At 35.2% G+C, this 21,542-nt stretch overlaps 1 protein-coding gene across 9 annotated transcripts in view; it reads right to left on the bottom strand.

The window, feature by feature from the left end:
• The window catches only part of SOX6 (SRY-box transcription factor 6), a 366,925-nt gene that overhangs the window by 302,650 nt on the left and 42,733 nt on the right, over positions 1-21,542 (bottom strand). For 6 of the 9 annotated variants that reach the window (XM_062000290.1, XM_062000283.1, XM_062000284.1 and 3 more), the window contains one exon: positions 11,705-11,775. The gene's annotated coding sequence lies outside the window, so the exon portion shown is untranslated. Of the gene's footprint in view, positions 1-11,704; positions 11,776-21,542 lie in introns of those variants that run through there. The other 3 variants (XM_062000286.1, XM_062000287.1, XM_062000285.1) reach the window with 3 other exon arrangements.

The raw sequence follows: 21,542 nt of genomic DNA on the forward strand, positions 1-21,542 counted from the left end.
CTGGGAGTCTAGAAACAGGACTAAGTGGATATTCTCAAAAGATTGTAGCTCAATAGACCTCTCACACATTGGAGCTTGGATAGGAATATAATGACTACTCCACTTCATCATCTAATATCTGTTAAAGACATTTAAATACTTCCTTAGTAATATTACTTCCTCTGGTTAAAACAACTGCAGACTGAGACGTCCTGGGAAAATATTCTCTTATCTACAGAGCCTCTGTTTTTCTGTTACTATGAAACTTCTGTCCTTCATTAACATTCAAATCACTTTCTTTCTCTGCAGCTGGTGGAGAGGCACTTCACTTTTTTGTCCTAGCAGTGATATAGCAGAACCTTTAACCAAGAACAGGATGTGTCTGGGATCACCTTTAGTCTTTAAAGTTTGTAAACTATTTGTTTTTTAAGAAACTTGACAGCAAAACAGAGAAACTATACAGTAAATAGCTGCAACTAGAATCCATCCTTTTCTGTATTTTTTCCCTGTTTTTATAACCATTATGTCCAATGTACTTGCCTTAAACACTATGTAAGAGGCTATTCCACAAGATTGTCGTTTTTTTTAAGAAAGAAAATACGTCTCTCACTAGAACAGTCTCAAATATATGTTGCTTTCCCTAATACCTGGTAACTTCTCCCTTCCACTCACAGAAATACTGAAAATTATGATCTTAAATATTTGAAAAGAGAACAAACATTTTAGGATAGCAGAATTCAAGACTTCTTTTAGCACTGTCTCTTAAACTTACAGAGCGATTTTGCAAATAGACTTTTGCAACATTAGCAAAGAGATCTTTAGACTGGTTGAATTTGGCAGAAAAGTTAGAAAGTAAATTTCACTGAAAAATAGATTACTTAATTGAGTTAAACAGCTAAAGGATATAACTGTCCCTTTTAGTAATATCATTTATTCCCTGGAAGGAATTACATATTTATGACATATTTCAGTGACTTTTCATATGCAGTACTGGGGGCAGGGCAGGGGAAGGATACTTGTTTTACTGACTCTAGATAATTATTTGGGAACTCCTAACCTCAAGGTTAAATACTCATTCCCAAAATGTTTGAGCATCCTCAAACACTATTATCAATGAATATTTAAACTACAAAGTTTAACATTAATTATAAATACCATTTCTCTAAAAAAAAAAAAAACTTGGAACTAGATAAAACATGGCATATTTCTAGATCTTGGATCTGAAATATTATTATTATTTATATCTCTGTTAAGTCACCATTCTGTTTTAAAAATCAGTTAATTACTGATTATATTTTTTGTAATGCAAAAATAATCCTCTTCCATTCTTTTCAGTTTCCAGTAACGTGTATGTGACTATTGTGATTAACAGCAATATTACTATTAAATTACCAATGAATGGTCAGTCTCTTTTTACACTTCTGCTTTTTTCAGTTTGCAGAGTTAGTGTTTGCTTCATAGTGTTTGCTTTTGGTGTTTGCTTCATAGTCTCCAGTTTGGAATAAAACAAAAATTATAACAGAATCAGAGACTACCATCTTTAAAAGACAGCATAATTTTCCTTTTCATATTTTTCTGTTTCATATTAGTATTTGTTGGTCTTATTCTCAAAGTTTATTAAGAGTATAGTGTAACTACCTTTCTCAATTTGACCAAAGAAAATTTGAAACTATCACATTTTAAGAGGAATAATATTAAGCTGCTGCATTCAAAGTATTGAAAGCATTTCTTTCATGGACACCTAATGCTTTGTTGTGCTACATATAAAACACATGACCATATCTCACACAAAAATAACTCAGCATTTTTTTTTCCCATAACTGTATGAATGTAAAATTCTGTAAAATTATGATTGGCAAGGGGTTATTCCTACAAGTGAAGCATAACCTGAAAATAAGCTTTTTGTGCAAAGCTATTGAAAAATGGTAAGAAATACTTATACCTAGTATACAAATTAGAACACAGAGAATCTAGTACCCTTTAAAAGCCCTTTAAAAGTAATAAGACATTTTCTAGGGGTTATGAGTAGAGCTGTTAGTATCTCAGAAGTCTAAAATTTCATTTACTGAACTGTTCTACGGACAGTAGCAGTTACTACTACTACTGTGTTTATAATTATAATAATTGTAATCAGAGCCATTTCTAGAGGCCATGGTGATTATCTGAAAATGTAAAACCGTCAGTCAAAGATTATGAAAGGAAATCAAGATGGAGGGAGCTGCTCAGAACCATAAAGCCAGGAACAGCAACCACTAGACTTATTGTAGGTCAGCCTGATTGGATATAAACACTAACTTTGACGGGTTCGCATTTTTTTGACTCATGAACATGTACAAAAACAAATATCCCCCTATACATCCAAAACTGGAAATGGCCACTAAGAACGTTTCAGAAAAATATATCAAAGCATAGTACTTACCTAAGAGATGCTCAAGGAGAAACAAGCACATGTAAGTTGATCCCTCCCATCTCCACCAATTCAAACCATACCATTAGTCTCTAGGATATAGCCTCCCTTCCATTTGCAGGTGCAGCTCCTGAATGCTAATGTTGATCACATGTGTTTATAAAGCAATGGAAATTCCCCTAAATTTCATTGGGCCAGACAGAATAGTATTTCAAAAAGCAGCTGTTGTTGGTAGCATTCAAGTTTATCGGCAATCCTTATAAAATTGCCCCCAAAACACATACTTGTGTCTGATCTCAAGTTAAGAAGGCTTTTCTCTAAAGAGTATTGAATCACTTTAATGTAGGTTCTAATGCTGCCTTACACTGCTTTCAAGGTAGCTAGTAAATTCAGCTTTACTACAGTACTATAAAGATGTGAAAGAACTGTAATAGCATCTAAAAATGAGCTGTTACCACTATACTGTTCAGTTTAGAAAACTCTAAACAGAATACTGATGAAAAACGTTAATGATAGTTTGCTGAGTTACTGAGGAAAGAGAATTCACTATATTTTTGTTACAAAAATGTGTATTATAATGTCCTAAAGAATCTGCCACAACTCTAAGACTAAAAGGAAGATCTAAACAACACTGTATTTCAGTAATTTAATTTTTTAAAAGAGCTATCCAGCAGCCATATTTACATAATCAGTACTGTCTCAGTAAAGATCTCAGTATTTACAGGATTTTAATTCCTGCAAAGTCCTGTCAATAGCAATGAAGCACTTCAAAGTACTTAAAGCACCTTGCTGAATTAAGGCCTTAATCATATATGTATGTATATACCTCTGAGTGGTTTGCATTGTATCACCGGTACAGTTCAGTAGATATTCAAAATTTTCCAATAATGTAAAATGTTAGAAATGACCCTTGAGTCTAAAAGCCTTTAGCTTTGAGGAGTGGACTGTCTCCTTTACTGTACCCACACTTCTGACCCTGAATTCCAAGGCTGAAAATGAGTAATTTCTTTCTTGAGTGATCATAATGAAATTAGTCTGTAGAGTCTGGGTTTGAGCTAAGTCTGTAAAATAAAGCACCATCTCAGTCCTACAACTCACTCAAATGGCAGAGAAGGTACTGAGAAAAGGCAAAAAGGGTCGGCAGTGTATCCCCTGGCATCTCTGCATGGCAGCTGGTGAGACAAAACAAAAAGAATCAGATCACTGCCTAGAGAGTCTATTGGCAACTCTTAGTTGCATCTGGGAACAATGGCCCATCAAAGCTAACTACGTATTGTTAATATCCCTACCTAATCCAGGCAATGGGAAAGAAAAGTACAAAGTCCTTTAGCAAATCCTACAACCTTCCAATCACTCACTCACATCACCATTTTTCTGAGTCTTGTAAGCCAATATTACAGCACCTTCCCCCATGCTACCATAAACATCACCCCACACTGGGAGTCAGGGTGTAGTAGTCACTGCTGCCAGAACGTATTTATTCCACATTTCCACAAACTACAAGGAAGCTGAGAAGGTCCTCTTTCATGCTCCCACCTCACCAGTCTAAGGAGAAATTAGGGTAGCATAGAACTTCCCTACATGGAAATACTGGGGGCTGGCAAACATGCTTCTGAGGGCTGGATTATGACTTTTGTGACACAGAATTTTTGAGCTATTGGGTTCTAAGCCTGCACAGTCTTAAGCCTGCAGCTATTGGCATGTTTGACATTTTAAACTATGAAATACCAACCTATTCTGAAATTGTCCAAATCATTAGTTGTGGAATTTTCCTAGCACTTCATGAATACCACTGTTAATTGGGCAATTAACTCGAAACTACAGAATATGCTGTGATGGCACGATATGATATAAGCCATGTAAAAGAAGGAACAGCCAAGCAACTCAGTATGTTGAAAGATATTAATGAAGTGGCAAAATCTGCCAGAAAAATAATAATGGGTGATTTTAACTACCCCAATATTAACTGGTTGAATAACACATCTGTACATGGTTTGGAGAAGCAGATTATTGATACTATAAATGGCTTCTTTTTGGAGCAGCTCCTTCTGGAGCACAGAGGAGGAGGAGTTCCACTCAGTTATTAATTTGTGTGTGTGTGTTTGTGTAGAAAGCAAGCATGGGTGTTCTGCTAAACAATGGCCACAGGACAATGAGTTTCAATCCCAATGATGAAGTATTTCAAGTGATAACCAAATTGGTAATGGCAGGTGGGTGGCTGAGGAGAAAGCCATAAACAACAGCCACCTCAAATGGAACGATATTCTGGAGGACTAGAGGTGTTTCTTCACACACAGAAACAAACCATTGGAATTTTAAAAGAGTCGTTGGGGGTGGCAGAGCAAGGGGGAAAGAAGAGCCAGTGTATCTCTGAAGTACAGGAATCTATATGGCCTTAAAAAAAAAAAACAACCACAAACACCTCTTTGAATTCATTAACTCCATCTAAATGCTTTCAACAGGACAGAACATTGATTACTGTTATAACTTGCCACTGAATATTGCATAGTCTGAAATAAATCTGTAATGCAAACTGTGGCAATCAGAATGTATAAATTTCAGTTTTACAGGTTGAGAAAAAATACTTTTTTTTTATAATTATATAATTATTGAAGTAAAATGGCCTTTGAAGAGGATGCATCTATGTTATCTAATGTACAAATTTAGGAATGTGGAGAAATATTGCACAGGTCTTGCAGGTGTTTAAAGGAATACAGTAAAAAGATAATAGAATGTGCATGATTATATTGCCTTTGCCATAATTTCAGCTATTTAATTTCATTGCTTGATTTTATACAAACTATAATGTATAAATGGAACAATGAAATAAAATGTCAACAGTACAGACAAAACCTAAAGACATAAACCGAAAAGAGGTAATATCATATCTTTAAAGAAATCAATAATGCATTGATAATACTAAGATTGGGTGCTCAAGTTCAAAAAATATCTCAGAAAAAAAAAGAGAAAAAATGTGAGTTTAATGAACTTCACAGAATTGTGTAAGAAACCAGGTACATTCTGGAACATTTTTACTTGTCTCTAAAATGCAAAAGTTTGTCTACCTTCCACTGCTGGATTGGCTAATCATGAGCCTGATTTGATGTTCATAAAACTTCTGCTGAATCATGATCAAGAAGTGCTATCACACACTCCAAAGTTAACTAAATCTCTTATCCTTTGCTCCTGATGTAGGAGTACCTCTCAAGTTCTGGGTTATTAGTTATGAGGTTTTGGGAAGTGGATTTTTTACTTCACTTTCATTATGTTAAACTTGTCTTCAGGTTCCCATGCTTTACTCTGATCACTTCAGCAAATCTAATTGTAATTCAGCAGGCAATTTTTAAAAGCATTCCATACAAATACCAAAGCATTTGACTAGAAAATAGATACCAAACCAGTAGGAATTCCATATACACAGCCAGTTTGCTAGCTAGTCATCCATCTTCACTCTGGTGTCCTATAGTACTTTAGATCTTCTGCAGGACCAAGTATGTCAGTCAGAGCCTCATTCCTATCAATTTCCAGATATCTTAATCTGAAATAAGAACTTTGAAGGATGTCTCACATTTTGTGAACTGTTTCACTGGAGAAAGGGGAAGTGAGAGGTGAAACTTCAAAAACTGCTTTGTTTTACCATCAGAGAATGGGATTGTTTACTCCCTGAGGCTTTTTGGCACCTGTAGAGAGTATCTTTCAGACTAACTTTCAGATCCAGGATTGTACAGGAATCTCTAATAAATCCATAAAGATAATATGGTATTTACACAATTAAATATAGACTCTGAACACTTTATGATGCACAGTACTGAATCCATCACACACAGGTATTAAGAACAGAAGCTGCTCCCAGTTAGTTCAGCATCTTGCTAATGTAGATACCCCAAAATATCAATTCATCATTGGTATGCATGAACTCAAAAGTAAAAATTAATATTTTCACATTATTTATATTTCGATTATTAATGAATGCACTGCCAAGAAGAAAAAAAAAATAGAGAACTAATTAAAAAAATAGATTGATTTTTAAAATTTACCTTTATGCTCTATCTTATCCTTCATATCGTATGATAACATTTTTAACTGAGGCTTTACTTTGAGCAGCTCTTTTCATTAACTTTAGAAATTTATTTTACAGTATGGTCTTTATCAATTTTTTTTATTTAGCTATTAACACTTATGTTTTACCTTCAACAGACTATTGTCAGATTTCTATTAAGTCAGATTTTGGTAGATACCAAAGATCTTGATGCAACTAGCAAGCAGTTAACCTGTTACCCTACACTCTCCTGTAACTGTGATTACAATGAATGAGTGGTTGGTTCTAAGCAAATCCAGTTTATATCAATAAATGAATCAAACAGCCATTGGTATATATACATTAGGAAGACTCGGAGAAAATGAAGCTCTCTGTGGACACTTTATAACCCTATGTCATCCTTTTAAGTAATATGATTTGAGAAATTAATGATGACATCAACCGTTGGTATTGTTAATCCATATTATAGAATAAGAAATCTTTTGAGTAACTTATGTAGAATGAGGAATACTATATATCATTAACTACTCACAGTATGGCTTAAAGAAAATTCTCTTTACAGCTTTTGTAAGATCCTGCATTGTATTTATTAAGTAACCTGAGGCTTTGGTTTTGTGATGAATAACCACTTCTTCTCAAAATATTTTGGCTTTGCAAATGCCAATCACTTGTAGAAAACCTCTAGGACTCTGTCCAGGTACAGACTTGTACAAATACTTTACTTCCTCATTTTTAGTTCAGCTTCTTAGCACAAATATTTCCTAACAGATTCCTCTCTCCTAAGCATTGCATACAACTTCAACAGCATATAGAATTGTTTGGATGAGGATTTCCATTTCATTGATTAGTACTTTTGCAAAGATTTTTCTTAGACAGTAGATGGATCTAGTGCATTATAGGGATCTCAGGAAGATTCTTCTGTGCCAGCATGCACAGACACTCCTTCGATTAGAACTGGAAATCACTATATGACCTCTCGCAACCATACAGCTTTAGAAAAATTCAGTCAGGAGAGTCCATCAGACATCCCAGTTAGAAGTACAGGCTTGGGAGAGAGAACAATAGATACTAAAAGACAAACAGATTTCTTTGTAGTTTTGATTTATCTACTGAGAACAGGACAAGAGTCCAATGTTCTAGCCACTTTTCTTTCTCTTCAGTCCTTTTTCCACGCCTTCCTCTCTCCAGGTACATCAACCAAGCTCTGGATGGATGCAACTATGCTTCTGGCAGACTGCTGTAGTAAGATAGTATTCCACTAGAAGCAGATTTTATACTCACCATTTATAAAATAACTCCAGGAAAAGAGAGCTTTGAATTACTATTTCAAGGAGCTACTTCATTGTGCGACCATGTCATTTTACACTGGTGTGTCACAAACATTAGCAAGAAAGGGGGCAGAAGAGGATAAAGACCTCTGATACCTCCAGTACATGCATGCTAAGAAAGCATGGACATTGCAGCAAAGAGGGCTTCCAGTAAGGTACCACATTTCATAACAGGAATTTTGAGAGTCAAAATTATAGGAAGAGTTAAGTCATAAGCTGATAGACACCTCCTTGACCAAAATTCTGTTGAACAATTATATCTTATGAAGAGAAAAATGGGATCAACTTTTTAAGAACTGAGTTCAGTATATTGCTTTTCTAGAAAGTGCAGACACTTTATTTTCCTAAATAAATTCACTGTAATTCAGTATAATATCAGATATCAATTAAACCCATAAAGATAAATAATGCCAAAGCTGCATGTGTCTTCGCTTGCTCCAAATAAGCTGTGCCTTCTTTGACTTTATCACATAAGTAAGTTTCTTCTTTCAATAAGCTGGTACAAATGCAAAGTAGAAATCTATTTGTTCAGATGCTCCATGGTGTAAACAAATAGTGTAAATAAACACACTCTAAATAGAACCAAATTAAACAAAAAAAAAAAGCATTAAAATTGCCTTAAAATTAAGGCAAACTGAATATTGAGTTTGTAGCAACGCATACTCCCTGATGCTGTGCTGATTGGAATAAGTGAAAAGATAAAGTTTACCTATACACTACCTCAGTTTTGTTGTGTTATAATGTATGTGTATCTGTGTGTTTGTAAACCTTCTTGAAAAAAAAACAATGCTGCCATTTGTTTGTAAAAGCAATTTGATTTTAGTCCCAAATCCAATTATATTATTTTCACCACTTTTCAATACATGTTTTTCACTGAAGCAAGACATGGGAGTTTCATGGGCTTTAATACCATTCATTTCAGGGTTTTTTTCCCCCCCTACCCCTCTCTGTCGGTGTTTTCACTTTGTAGTCAAGTCACAGTAAAATGTTTACACAGAAGATGAACTGCTAGTAAAAAGGGATTTCTAGTTGCTTATGTAAAAGTAAAATTTATTTTGAATGCTGTGTTGTTAGAGGACATTTATTTTGTCACAGGTAACTTTAAATAACTATTGCAGTTTACTGCTGGACAAATCTACTTGAGAAGAACAATTAAATTAAACCACGTTAAGACCACATTCTTGAAAAAAACTACCTTTAGTTGGGACAATTACCCTGTGGGCATAACACAAAAGCATAAATGTCACATTTTCCATGAGATTTATTTTTTTATGAATCATCAATCCTGCTTTCTCCTGAGCAAAACTAGCCAAATATGACCAAAAGAAAACACCAAAAGTTGTCTGAACAGGATGATCCAAGTAATTACATGTTACAGCAGAACATATCTATGACAAAACTTTCAAAAATTTAAGGGAAAAGTTATTACAGCCCCTGGTTGAAATAGCTTTGGTATAGACCTATAGCAGTATTTGGCTAATCTTGCGGTACTCCCATAGAAAAAATAACTGTAGTTTCAAAGATGAGCCATCCTAGTACTGATTGGCACTCCTTCCCTTTGGAGTATAGATCAAACACATACACTATAAAAACGTGCCCAAATATTATAGCATAACATGAAAAAAGTGTACACTTCTCATTAGCATTTTTTAAATGCTGCTTAGAATTGAATCTTCTCAAAACTCCTTATATACACAAACTTTGAGTCCTACACACCAACTCTCCAGAGCTCCCATCATAAATGGTATCATTTTCTTTGGGTCTATTTGTTCAGACATAGGTCCTGATCCCGATTTCATCAGTTTCCGTGGTCACCTCACATGAATAAGTATTTTTAGAAATCATCCCTTTAAATTGATAGACACGAGGTAACAACCCATCCCTACCAGTCTATCAAGCATAGATAATATTGTACATATTGCTGTTACTGAATATAAGAGTCTGTATCTGCTAAACTAATGTGTACTACCTGCAGAATACTTTCAAGTTCAGAGAGGTACAATTGAGATTACTTTAAAAGATCTAAGCCTGTATTACTCTAGAACATACACTTCAATCCTGTTTTCAGTATTTGAGGAAACACCAGGCTGAATCAATCAGCTGTACATTCTATTTTCAGTTTATGTGAACTTAAGGTTTGCATATGTCCCAACATATATAGTGCTAAATACAAAAATAAGTCCTTTAATCAGAAACAAAAACAGTCATCCATAGTCTTAGCTTCCCCAGCTGTTCAGGTCAATGTGATTGAACTCTGAGTTGCAGAGAACACCTATAAAAGATTGAACTGTAGTTCTTTTTGCGCAGCCTATTTTGTACAGTCATTTACTTGGCTTTATTGATAAGGCTGCAGAACCAAGTTTAATTATTTGATTGACCCAAACCCGAACATTGTTTTCAAAGTACTTTATGTCAATTATGTTTACTACACCTTTTTGTCTTTGTCAACCAAGAAAAGCAAGACTCAGATCAGGAGTCCACAATACATTTACTAAAGCCTTTTTTATGTTCATAATATGACAGGAACATGGATCAAACAACACTTACAGGTTCTCACCCAATTAGCCTGGTACTCAACGACACTCACCATGAATCTACCATTGTATTTATTCCACTGCTTTGATTGGAAAAATATAATTCACATTGAGGTATAAAGATGTATGGTTTGTATTGAGCGATATATTACTATATCCATTTATAGATGAAAAAAAGGAGGCAAAGAAAGCCTAACTGATTGCTTGAAAAAACATGCAGTGGCAAAGCCAGTAAGAGTTAGAACAAATTCTTCACTCTCAATTCAGTAATCACTTTACATTGCCTTTTCAGAACTATTTTTCAAAGTTAATACTTTTAAAAAATTGTTTATTTTATTTGAATACAATATTTTGTTTAAATACGACTGACAACACTCATTAAAAAGATGCTGACCTGTAAATGAAGGGAACTGCAAATATAATAGCAAAACCATATATGAAAATAAACATTTGTAAAGAGGAAGGGTTAGTATAAATTGAACACATTTCCATATTGAGAAGAGAACCAGACATATTTTTCCCTGATGAATGTAGTTTTGCAAACATCTTTCACAAATGATTGAATAAATATTTACTCATAAACTATACTTGTGACTTAAGAGAACAAGCCGCATAGATTGATTTCATTTATACTATATCATACAAGAGGTATTGCTATAATTTATATCATGCCAAGTCTAAGTCCCATTAGATTTTCCTTATTATACTTGACTAAAGCCAAAGACTATCCAAAACAGCAATTCTGAAAGCATTCTATTTCTTGTGCAAATAATTGTCTTTCTCCCAGATTCCCTCCTCTAACTTTCCCTTTCTCAAAGTATTTACACATAGGCCTAGTCCCATTTATTTGAACCCGGGTATATGCTGAAGCATATTCTTGGGTCATGCCTAAATGACTAGAGTCTCAGTCATTTTGCTGCAACCATAAAGATCAGCTTTCTCCAGGGAATATAAAAATACATTCCCAGTTCAGTAAAAACTGGTCATCCTAGTGCCTCCTTAGTAAATCCATGTAGCAATTGCTCTTTCAGTCCTGTCACTCTTGAATCACTAGATTCATTTATTGAATTAGTTTTCATCACAACAGCAAGATACGCTGCTATCACTAGGAAGTGCCACCAATGATGTGTTACTGTAAGCAACACTGTTCTCTCATTATTATTATCATTATGAAAAACCAAAGAAAGCTTGAAATAACAGGAATATTCATTGTTAATTCAAGCATCTTTAGCCCTTGTGAATAGCTGAAGCAGAAGTTGGTAGCAAAAAAACCTACAAAAAGTTTGTAAGTAGTTAGGTACATTACTTAATAAAAGAATATTCTTAAACTGTGATATGACAGCATTGTCTTTAAATAGCTTCCATTCTCCATGTATTAGGACAGATGTACATAACAGGAAAATTAATCAATACTTACAAATACACAAGAAAATCAGCCCCAGCTCCCAGAAATCACTGGTAAGTTGCTTTTGAATTCATGAAACTGACCTGAAAACATAAAAGGAAAAAAAGCTGAAACAAAGGACAGAATTGATGTTACGTTTTTTCTTATCATAGAATAGTTATGATTTTTTTACTAAAAACTAAATAAAACAGAACACAAGACTGTTGTTGCTGTTTCAGCCAAGTAATTTACACAGAATTTGTTTCCAGGAAGCCAATGCCAAGACAAACAATTATTTCATTGTTCTGCATCTCACACCATAGCAACTCAGTCCGTTACAGCTTCTAAGAACTGCCATAAATGCAAGCATGGTTATCTTTTAATAAGGAAAATAGTTGTGAGGAGGGTTTTGGCTGGTTGGGTTTTAGAGTTTTTGGTTGTTGGGGTTTTTTGCTTGAGTTTTGTTTTTCAAGTGTTAAAATAACATTCATTACTTTATAATTTTGTTAACATCATTTTTAAGCTTAACTGGTGTAAAATAATATTGTTTAGGTGCATTTAACTGAAACCCTTCTAAGACAGACTAATGATTTTGTTCTTCTATGGTCTAGATCCCAGATAGAAGCTTATCCTAAGTACAATGCACTCACTATAAGGCATGATTAAATCCAACATTCTTTTTCCTGTATACCCCTCCATTCTAGTTGGAAAGGTAATAGATGCAACTCAAACCCACAGAGCTCGCCTTATAAAATTCTTTAACTAGCACAATGACTCACTTTATGCCTCTAAATATCCATGGTTTCCTCCCTCCAGAACCCCCATGCATTAGAAGGTAGTTCAGTAGTTTATTTTTATTGTTTGGTCTACATACAGCACATTTTTAGTTCTTATGAAAACAAAGAAACTTTGTTGCACAGCCCTTGTTTTCTTTCCAAAATGTGAGGATGGATATGGGTAACATTAAACTGAAAATAGTAATGGAGCCTGGGCAACTAGTTTAGGTCAAAACCTTTTTGTTCTCTGGGAGCTATCTGATTAATTTGCAGTTCATAAAACAGTGGGTGTAAGCTCAGTTTAAAAACATGTAACTATATTTAAGATGAAATCATCATTTTTGTTAGCCTCCAGTAATCTTTAAGAAACATCTTCCCACAACATTTCTGTATCCTAAAGTGCACCAGCGAGTACTGCACATTGCCTAGAGACAAGGAGAGAATACCAAACTTATCTCGATGTAGAATATCCTCCTTATTTCATACACCCACCCTGAAGTGCATATTATTCATTCCAACCAAGCCCTCCCCCATCCTGAAAGTACAGATTTAATTGTGTCTTCTCTCCCGCAATACCAACAGACAGTCAACAAATCTCATTTCCTATATCAATGCAGTGTTATTATATATTTTAAAAGCAAGTCTGAATCTCATTATCTGCTGATTTATGCCATTAGTGTGCTTTGGAGCCACCAATTAAACAAGGACAGTGGTTCATAAGGTCACAGTTAATTAATCTGAAAGAGTATAAATACACTTTAATGCACACTATCTCATATGGAGAATTTAGGAACAAAGCAACAAACCTTTATTCTGGGCAAGCAATTAGGGGGAAAGGTTAAATATACAAATTTTTTAATTTAGCTTTAGCACTCTGTTAAATCTATCACAAAAAAAGTTCAGTTTGGTAAAAAGTCCTGCAGAATAACATGTATGTGAAGTCTCGATTCTTACAGCAACAGTGCAAGTACAGGAGAAGGCAGAACAGGGCTAATCATAGCCAGTGAACCTGAGCAAATGAAGGCTCACTGCTCAGATAACACCTCAGAACTGGGAAGCAACTGCAAGCTTATCCATTACATAGCTGGTCAGGGTGGAAAGCATAAAACAAAAATAGTGAACCTCAAACAGCCCAGTCTATTCAAAACAGATTCATCCAACCTAGACTGTTGTATTTAGTACATCGTACAAAACTGACTTTTCCTTCCACCACATTCCCCTAGTAAACTTGATAAAATAGTGCAATCAAGTGTTCAGTAACCTGTTTATACCAGAATATAAGTAAAATGCTGAAAATCATTTAATCAATCAGAAATAATTATTCACAGTAAAAACTCACATATGAGGCACCTTGGGTTATATGGAAGAAAATGTTACCTGTTTCTTACTGGCTTGCACGTTTCCTTATTCAAGAGATGTACAATATGCTAACACACACAAAAAGAAAACTAAACCTCATCATCTAATTAGGAGAAGTAGTTTCTAACTATTCTTTTTTCTCTTTTACATCTGCAGTCCTATATTCTATAGCTTCACATCACTGGTTTTCCTTTGTATCTTTCTGTGTAGTTTTTGTTAATTTGAAATTAAAAAAAAAAAAACCCACACTATTTTCTTATCCATGTAGAAAAACCTCTGTCCATCAAACTCTAACATCATAAAGCTGAATACAAAATTTGTCAGCTGTATCCTATACAAATCATGTCATTAAATATAAATTTATTACATTAATAAAATAGAACAGAATAAGGACTAATACTATACAGGTCATGCCATTCCTATACCTGTATCTTTTATCAACAAAAGACTTGCATTATGCTTTTAAAGGTGTTTGGAAGGCCAGCTCCAATGGATTTTGAAAAGAAAGACCTAACCCCTTCAGAAGTGTAGCCCTTATTCTATTAGCTTAAACCATTTACATTTTCACTGTTGATGTCTCAAGCTGAACTCCAGGTGACTACACAGGTGGATAGTTGTTGCATAAACATAAACAAGAACACAGTTTTCTTCCAAGTATTATGCTGATTTAATTGGTACAAGTCCCACCGGAAATTTCACTTAGATATTTTGCAGTAGAAAAGCTCTCAAAACATTCTCAGTACCTGTAATTTCTGCAGCTATTTCAGATGCTTGTTTGGAAAGTTGCTAGCATGCTTATCATGCTATCAGCACATATCATGAACCAAAGGAAAAAAGTTGTGTTTACTTTTTTCTGTACTACAGCTGACTTTCTGTTCTACCATTATGTGAAAATGCCAAAACTTTTGACAGTACAGAAAAAACAGCATAAAGACCTAAATCTGTCTACCAGTGACTCCGGTGCTCTGGTACTAATCAGCATTTCAACCTACAAGCTGAAGCATGGCTGCAAGGCAGGGGAATTGAGCTAAGAGCAGATGCAATACAGCAGATCTATACAAACCTAATGGCTATACTTCTGTGATGCTGCTGAAAACACCCAGAGATAACACATCATGGACTCCCAAGTCTTGGAACATGGAATAAAAACCCCAGAACTAACTGCCAACACCATGAAAACAATTTACCACAAAAACGGGGATTTACAAAAGGGCCTATGGGTTCAGGCAACTCACTTTCACTGAAAACAACAAATGTGTGTTATCTCCTTGATTGCTCAAATATTTAATTTCAGGGAGACATTAAAAAGTTACATTTTAAACAAAAAGTTTCAAAAACATCATAGCAGTTTTCACGGTTTTGACTGTTTATTTGTGGTCTGTTTTTCAAAGAGGAAAAGGTATCCTAACATCAGCTAACAGAAAATAAAAACAAAGTCATTTCTACTAACACCAAAATGCTACAGGTCTGGCATAAAAGAAGTGTTAATAAAGCTAACCATCTCTCATTGACTTGACTAAGAATAATGTTGAGACATCCAACAATTTCACAAAATCTTTCAAGATATCTCACTTTTCAAAAAGATAAGTTTTTTCTTGGCCTGCAAACACATGTCGACACCGAGAGAACTCTGGACATCAAACAGATTACTAAATGTATACCGCTACATGACTTAGGATCTCATATGCCTTAACTGTTATGAACCAAGGAAAATCTCATAAGTAGCTAAATGTCACTATTAAATAGTCATATTTTTACCCAAACACCACCAATTCAAATAATTCCAAGAGAAGTTAGTTTTCAGAACATAAGATTTCACCACTTTTGGCAAGTAGGAAAAAAAAAATCACTCATTTTATTAAATTTAGATAGAGCCTCTGCAGGTAGTTTATATTTTCTGTGCCCAGTCATCAGTAAGCACGAAGAGAGCCTGCAAGTAAAAAATGGAAGTAGCTATTTAGTAAAAAGCATGGCATCATGTTACATCTTATGAGAATGTGGCCTATCATTGTGGCTGCTGTGACTAAAATATGTACCATTCAACAACTGTTAAAAAACTCTTTTCAGAATAATAGCATGATGTAATTTGAGAAAAATGAATAATATAGAAATGGAGCTATATATTTAAGGCCTGAATTTCACACCCTGCAAAATTTCCCAATTAAAACAACCTGTAAGCCTCTAGCCACAATCACAAGAATGAAGGATGCAGTAGGCTCTTAATTCAGGTAAAGGGCACAGTTTCAAGATGATCCAATGAAAAATATTTTACTTAATACACAGAACAATTTTCATACATGATCATTTAGTTAAATAGGAAAGTAAATACAGTAATTAATCACTATTGTGAGACTTTCTACAAAAGAGACAAGGAAATTTCTGTTATCTTCCCTTTGTGTCACTTGTATTCAGTATCTCAGGATTGCATTTTACTGCCTTTACTTTCTTGTTTCTTAAGCTGTTTATTTTCCTTGGTAAAAAACAAGAAGAAAAACAAACAAACAAAAAAACCCCATCCCAATTGAAACAACCACAATGTTCTCTCTCCTAATGCTTTTCATCTTAAAATAGTCCCTCTGCAATGATCCTCATTTGAATTTTTTTACTCTGCCACAGAGATTGCAGCCAAATGATCTATGAAAAGAGGATCAGAGCATATCACTTGTTATGCACATGTTGCATCACAGTGAGGTAAGAACAACACTGTGCAGACAACATAAAAATTGGTCTCCAAAGCTCTCTACTCAGTCACTGCCTTTTGCTATAGATTTTCTGCACAACCTTCAGTGAAAGAGCTTCTTAGCGCTCCTTAATTCCTTATTCACAAAAAGGAGCTACTATTTCTTCCTTCAGTGTAACAGTGATGCTTTACAATTCTACATGCCAGAATCTGTGATGTCATTATTGCAGAAATGAGGCTCACAAAGGTTACATCTCCACAGAGTTTTGCAGGGAGATGTGAACTCACTCTTCCGACACTCCAAGATGACTGGCCACAAACCCATTATAATCCAGTTTAGCTATGGTTAGCACTTACGTAAACTACATGACTTCCGGTTTAGAGGAACTTCACATCTGCCTACAAAAAGCATACACATGCAATAGATGCCATTTCTGTAAACTACCTCTCAAAAAAAAGGAACCCCCTAAGCATTACCATTTCTGCCAAATTCCACAGCGTGGTTCACAAGACAGTTGTTCCCTGAGTCTCCCAAAAGGGTATCACTCAGCAGTGGCTCGTTCTCTGGCAACATTGTATGACATAAGCGACCACAAGAGCTCCTTGCGATCTCTTCTGTAAAGGAACAGGCATTTACAAAATTGCATTATGTTTTCAACAGGTAGCTCACAAAGATTTCTCTCCTGTGTGCCTGCATATCTATAAAGAACCCAATCACTACTGGATCTCAGTACAAAATACAAAATTAAGGTCTTTTGGCTGCATCACTTCATAGCACAAAATCAGGTTAAAGAAAAAAATAATGCACATGTCCAACAACTAACTTAAAAAGATTATTACACCTATCACTAAAATTACACTTGAAAACACCAAAAACAACTAATGCACTATGCAGAGGAAAGAAATACCTAAATATGTATTTACTCTTCCACACAAAAGAAGAGGACTAGCGTTCCAGATCTGATAAGCTCTGTACCCATACTTTCAAGCAGATAAGAACCACAAGATATATACCATGCCACTTGGAAGGCTGAAGGGAGACGAGGATCTCCAGCGATAACTCATGGGTTAGAGATAGCAAAAGCCTGTTCTATTACCCAGAGTAGGCTGGCAAAGGTTGCTGGCTGCTTGCTCCCACATCAAGCAACTCAGATTTCCTGTCAGTTCCCACACCAGCCTGCTGCCACACACGTGATGTAGCTAGGACACAAAAAACACTTCTTGTGAGCTACGTGCCATTTTGATAGCTGTGGGCTGGGTCATTCCTAATCAATATGACTGAAAGAAAACAGAAAGCTTTCAAAAGCTTTCTCCACGCACTAAAGGCACTGCAAGGCAAACCAAGCCCGGGATGAAAAGTTACAGCATTACAAGCCCCAAGAAGTATGACTGGTGTTACGAACACCGGGAAAACAATATGTAGTGCAGAGAGAAGGATATATCAAATACAGAGAGAGTTTTATAGCAAATACAAACTGCACTTGGAAAGTTACTTTCTACACCTAGAGAAGCAGTGCTGTGCAGAGGACGAGGTTTGGAAATGGCATCCAGAGTCACTTGTCAGAGACTCGCATTTGTCACACAGTCATGAAAATCAACCACACAAAAACAAAACGGCAGCTCCAGCACTGACCTGAGTTATCATATTTGGCAATTTTTATCCCTTCTCTCTCTTTCTGTCTTAACTGTACTTTCTCTGTTTGGAATGATGGCTTTTTAATCTCTCTGAAAAACTGGCTAATTGTTTAAAAGATAGTATGTGCTTTCAGCTCTGTCTTATGACCAAAAATGACAGTATAAAAAGTATAAAACATTATTCAAACTGTAATTCAGCATGTAGTTAAATCTCTTTGATGAGCTTTATGAGATCCATATTGGACCAAACTGAAATTTAATGGCACAACAGAATTATATTTATTTGCAAATCAAATCAACTATATTTACAGATATACTAGCTTTATCCCAAATTTTTTAATATAAAATACAAAATAATATCTACAATTGTGGACCTCCTCTGAGCAAATAAATGGTCTTTTTGGGAAGAGAAACTTTTAAAAGAATCCATGACTGTATTTTCCTTGCTAGACAAAGTATCAAGAATTAAATAGATTTGGGAACAGTTAAATTACATGAGAGGCTTTTACATCACTTCTCAAAGTCTGATGCTATTGCACACATACCATGGCAGCGTTAAGGACACATCTTCACCAAGTTCTTTCACTGGACTTTGGACTTGAACATCTACTAAGTTGTAGTTGTGATACATTTACCAGATGCAAACTCCTTGGGACAATTTTTGATACTGTAACACCCACGTATGCACGGGCAAGGCTTGGAATAGTTACAAGAAACCTCTTTAAACAGGAAACAAAAGGCCTCAAGTAAAAAGGGGGTAGAGAAGGAGGGTAGAATGGGAGTAGGGGGTAGAAACATTACTTGTGAAAGCCCAGTTTTACCATTATTTCCACAAGCTGCAAATGGTAAGACAGGTGAAATGCCTAGCTGATATCTGAGAGATATCAACAATAATATTAGTGCATAGGAACATATTACCATACTTAGAATTCCCACATTAATATACCATATAGCACTTGGACTTGAAAATTCCCTGAGGATTGAAGATTCAATGTGTCACACCTGCGGTGCACTTACACAACAACAATAGAGATTAGCGGGTTTGAGCTGGGGGAGGTGAGAAAAAGAAGAAAAATGTAACAATGTACTCTTACCTTCAGGATTTAGCATTAGGAGGTTAAGACAAATGGCTAGGAGCCAAGTCAGCTGTACACAAACTCACCTTTTTTATCCGATAAATCTATTTTGTAATATTGCAATATAAGTGTGCCGTTTCCTCCCATTGAAACTAGTGCTAAGCCAGACAAAATACTGGGGTCCTGTATGGAGAGTACCATATTACTGAAGCTCAGATTTGTAAAGCTAGTTAACTAGGACATAAAAATCAATTAGAAGACCTTAAGAACGTCTGCCTTCAGGTCTACTTCCCTGGATTCCCCAAAAGACAAAGCCTCCTTACATATCTTAGGATAGTTTTTTACCAAAAAAAAAAAAGAGTAAAAAAAAAAAAAATAAATCTCATACACTCAACTTCCCCTCTCAGCCCCAATTTTGGAAATTTCTCCTGACACTACAACCAGAGAAAAATAAGTCCGGTGCTTTTATTTTCATTTCACTTTAGAATGGTTTTAAGTACATAAAAAATCTCTTTTTTTTAAAGATTTATTCAGTCAAATGGAATTCTATCTTCATATGTATCCTCTGTCTGAAAATGGTTCCCCAAGTGTGTGATACAGAGTGTTACCAGCAAGGATATGGCTTTGTACTCTGCCCAAACAACCATTCTACTTGTGATTATCTAATAATCAGTCCTGAAGATAATTAACTCTCACCTGCTGTACAAATAAATCCCATTACAAATATGAAAAGGTTACCTCACCAAGCCCTCAAAATAAAAACCTCTCAGCCTCCTTTCAGTCTCTCCTAAAGCATGACTATTTCATTAGTTAACAAAGCAAGCAAAAAAGTTATGTTTAAGGAAAGTATACACCTTGAAACAGCAATTTGCCTCCAATGTGATCAGTTTGATAAGAATTCAGGCTTTGAAGACTTAACTAGGTGAGTTAACTTCTGATTTTCACCATGACATTTCTGTCAAAATCTTGTTTGTGATTCTGAACAATACTTGTTCTTGCTGCCCATCATCTAAAGATTTTTTTTCCCTTATGTTTTCTGCAACACTCATCTCTGCAAGATATTTTGAAACCAGAACTGAAATACATTCACCATATATAGAAAAATCCTTGCAGGCAATATTGACCATTGAATGACATGACAACCCCTAACTCCAATTTATATTAAGCTCAATGATGGGTACTAACAGTCAAACAGGTTGATTTGCTAAAGCACTACTTTCTAACAGTCCATAAAGATCAGTCATACGTTTGTAGCCTGATTTTTGTGCTGTACACAGAGATCATGTATTAACAAACTGTTGATCTTGGAGCCAGACATGCCCTGTCATTTAACAGAGACTATCCCAAATTTAAAGGCAAGTTAAGGGTTAGGGTTCTGTTTTTCATGCACTGACAATGATTCCCAGGCTCTTTAGGCAGTCATATAAAACCGTATCTCCAAGCATTTACTATCATTGCCAACATCTATGAGCCTCAGGCTATAAGTACCTGCCCTCAGCATGATATTGACAGGCAGTAGTGAAAAGCTGACAGCTAGAGGGGTGGTTACTCGGTGCTTTGCATATGATATTTCAAAAAAGTAAAAGGAATACACAAAAAAATCTGCAATAAAACAAACAAACAAAATCCTAAACCACACACACTCAAAAAGTATGCATTGACCTGGATTGCAAGCTGAAAAGTTTCACCAAACAAACTCATCAGCCTGACACATCTTACTTCAAGACCTTATCACTGGTTTAACTAAACAAAAGAAAACAGAGGAGGAAAGAAAAATTTACAGGGAGTAACTTATATTTCTTTAAAAAGAAAGTTCTTTGGAAGGTGCTTCCAATTTATTTCTGTCTTGTGCTAAATTCCACAGCCATTGCTGTGGAATTTTAGGGTGGTTTCTCCCTTTTGTTTTTGAGGAACACCAGAGTGGACATTATAGAAACACCCATCAGAAATCATTGGCACACAAGTTATAACAACTCCCTGGCAACTATGAAGTATGTAGGCTGTTTCCTTTTTTTCTTAATAAAAATTTATGATTCCTCTATTTTGTTTTATCTAGACATACTTTAGAGGTCTAAGACAAAATTTGTCTTAATCCCTGCTCTCTTTCTCCAGCATATAGACCCTTTGGAATGCAGTGCAAAGTTCATTATTTCTGTATAAGTAAACTTACATTCAAATTTTCTAGGAAATTGAGGAAAAGGGAAATGTTTAAAATCTTAGCCAATGCTGCTTTCAATAACCAAAATCATAGTCACAAATCTTTCCCACTTGCCAAAGTTTTTAATCCTTACTCTTTCTTCATTCAAGAAATCGTAAAATGTTAGCTACCGTTTGAATGCCCACAT

This window comes from Colius striatus, chromosome 7, assembly GCF_028858725.1.
Source record: "Colius striatus isolate bColStr4 chromosome 7, bColStr4.1.hap1, whole genome shotgun sequence".
NCBI classification, from domain to species: domain Eukaryota; kingdom Metazoa; phylum Chordata; class Aves; order Coliiformes; family Coliidae; genus Colius; species Colius striatus.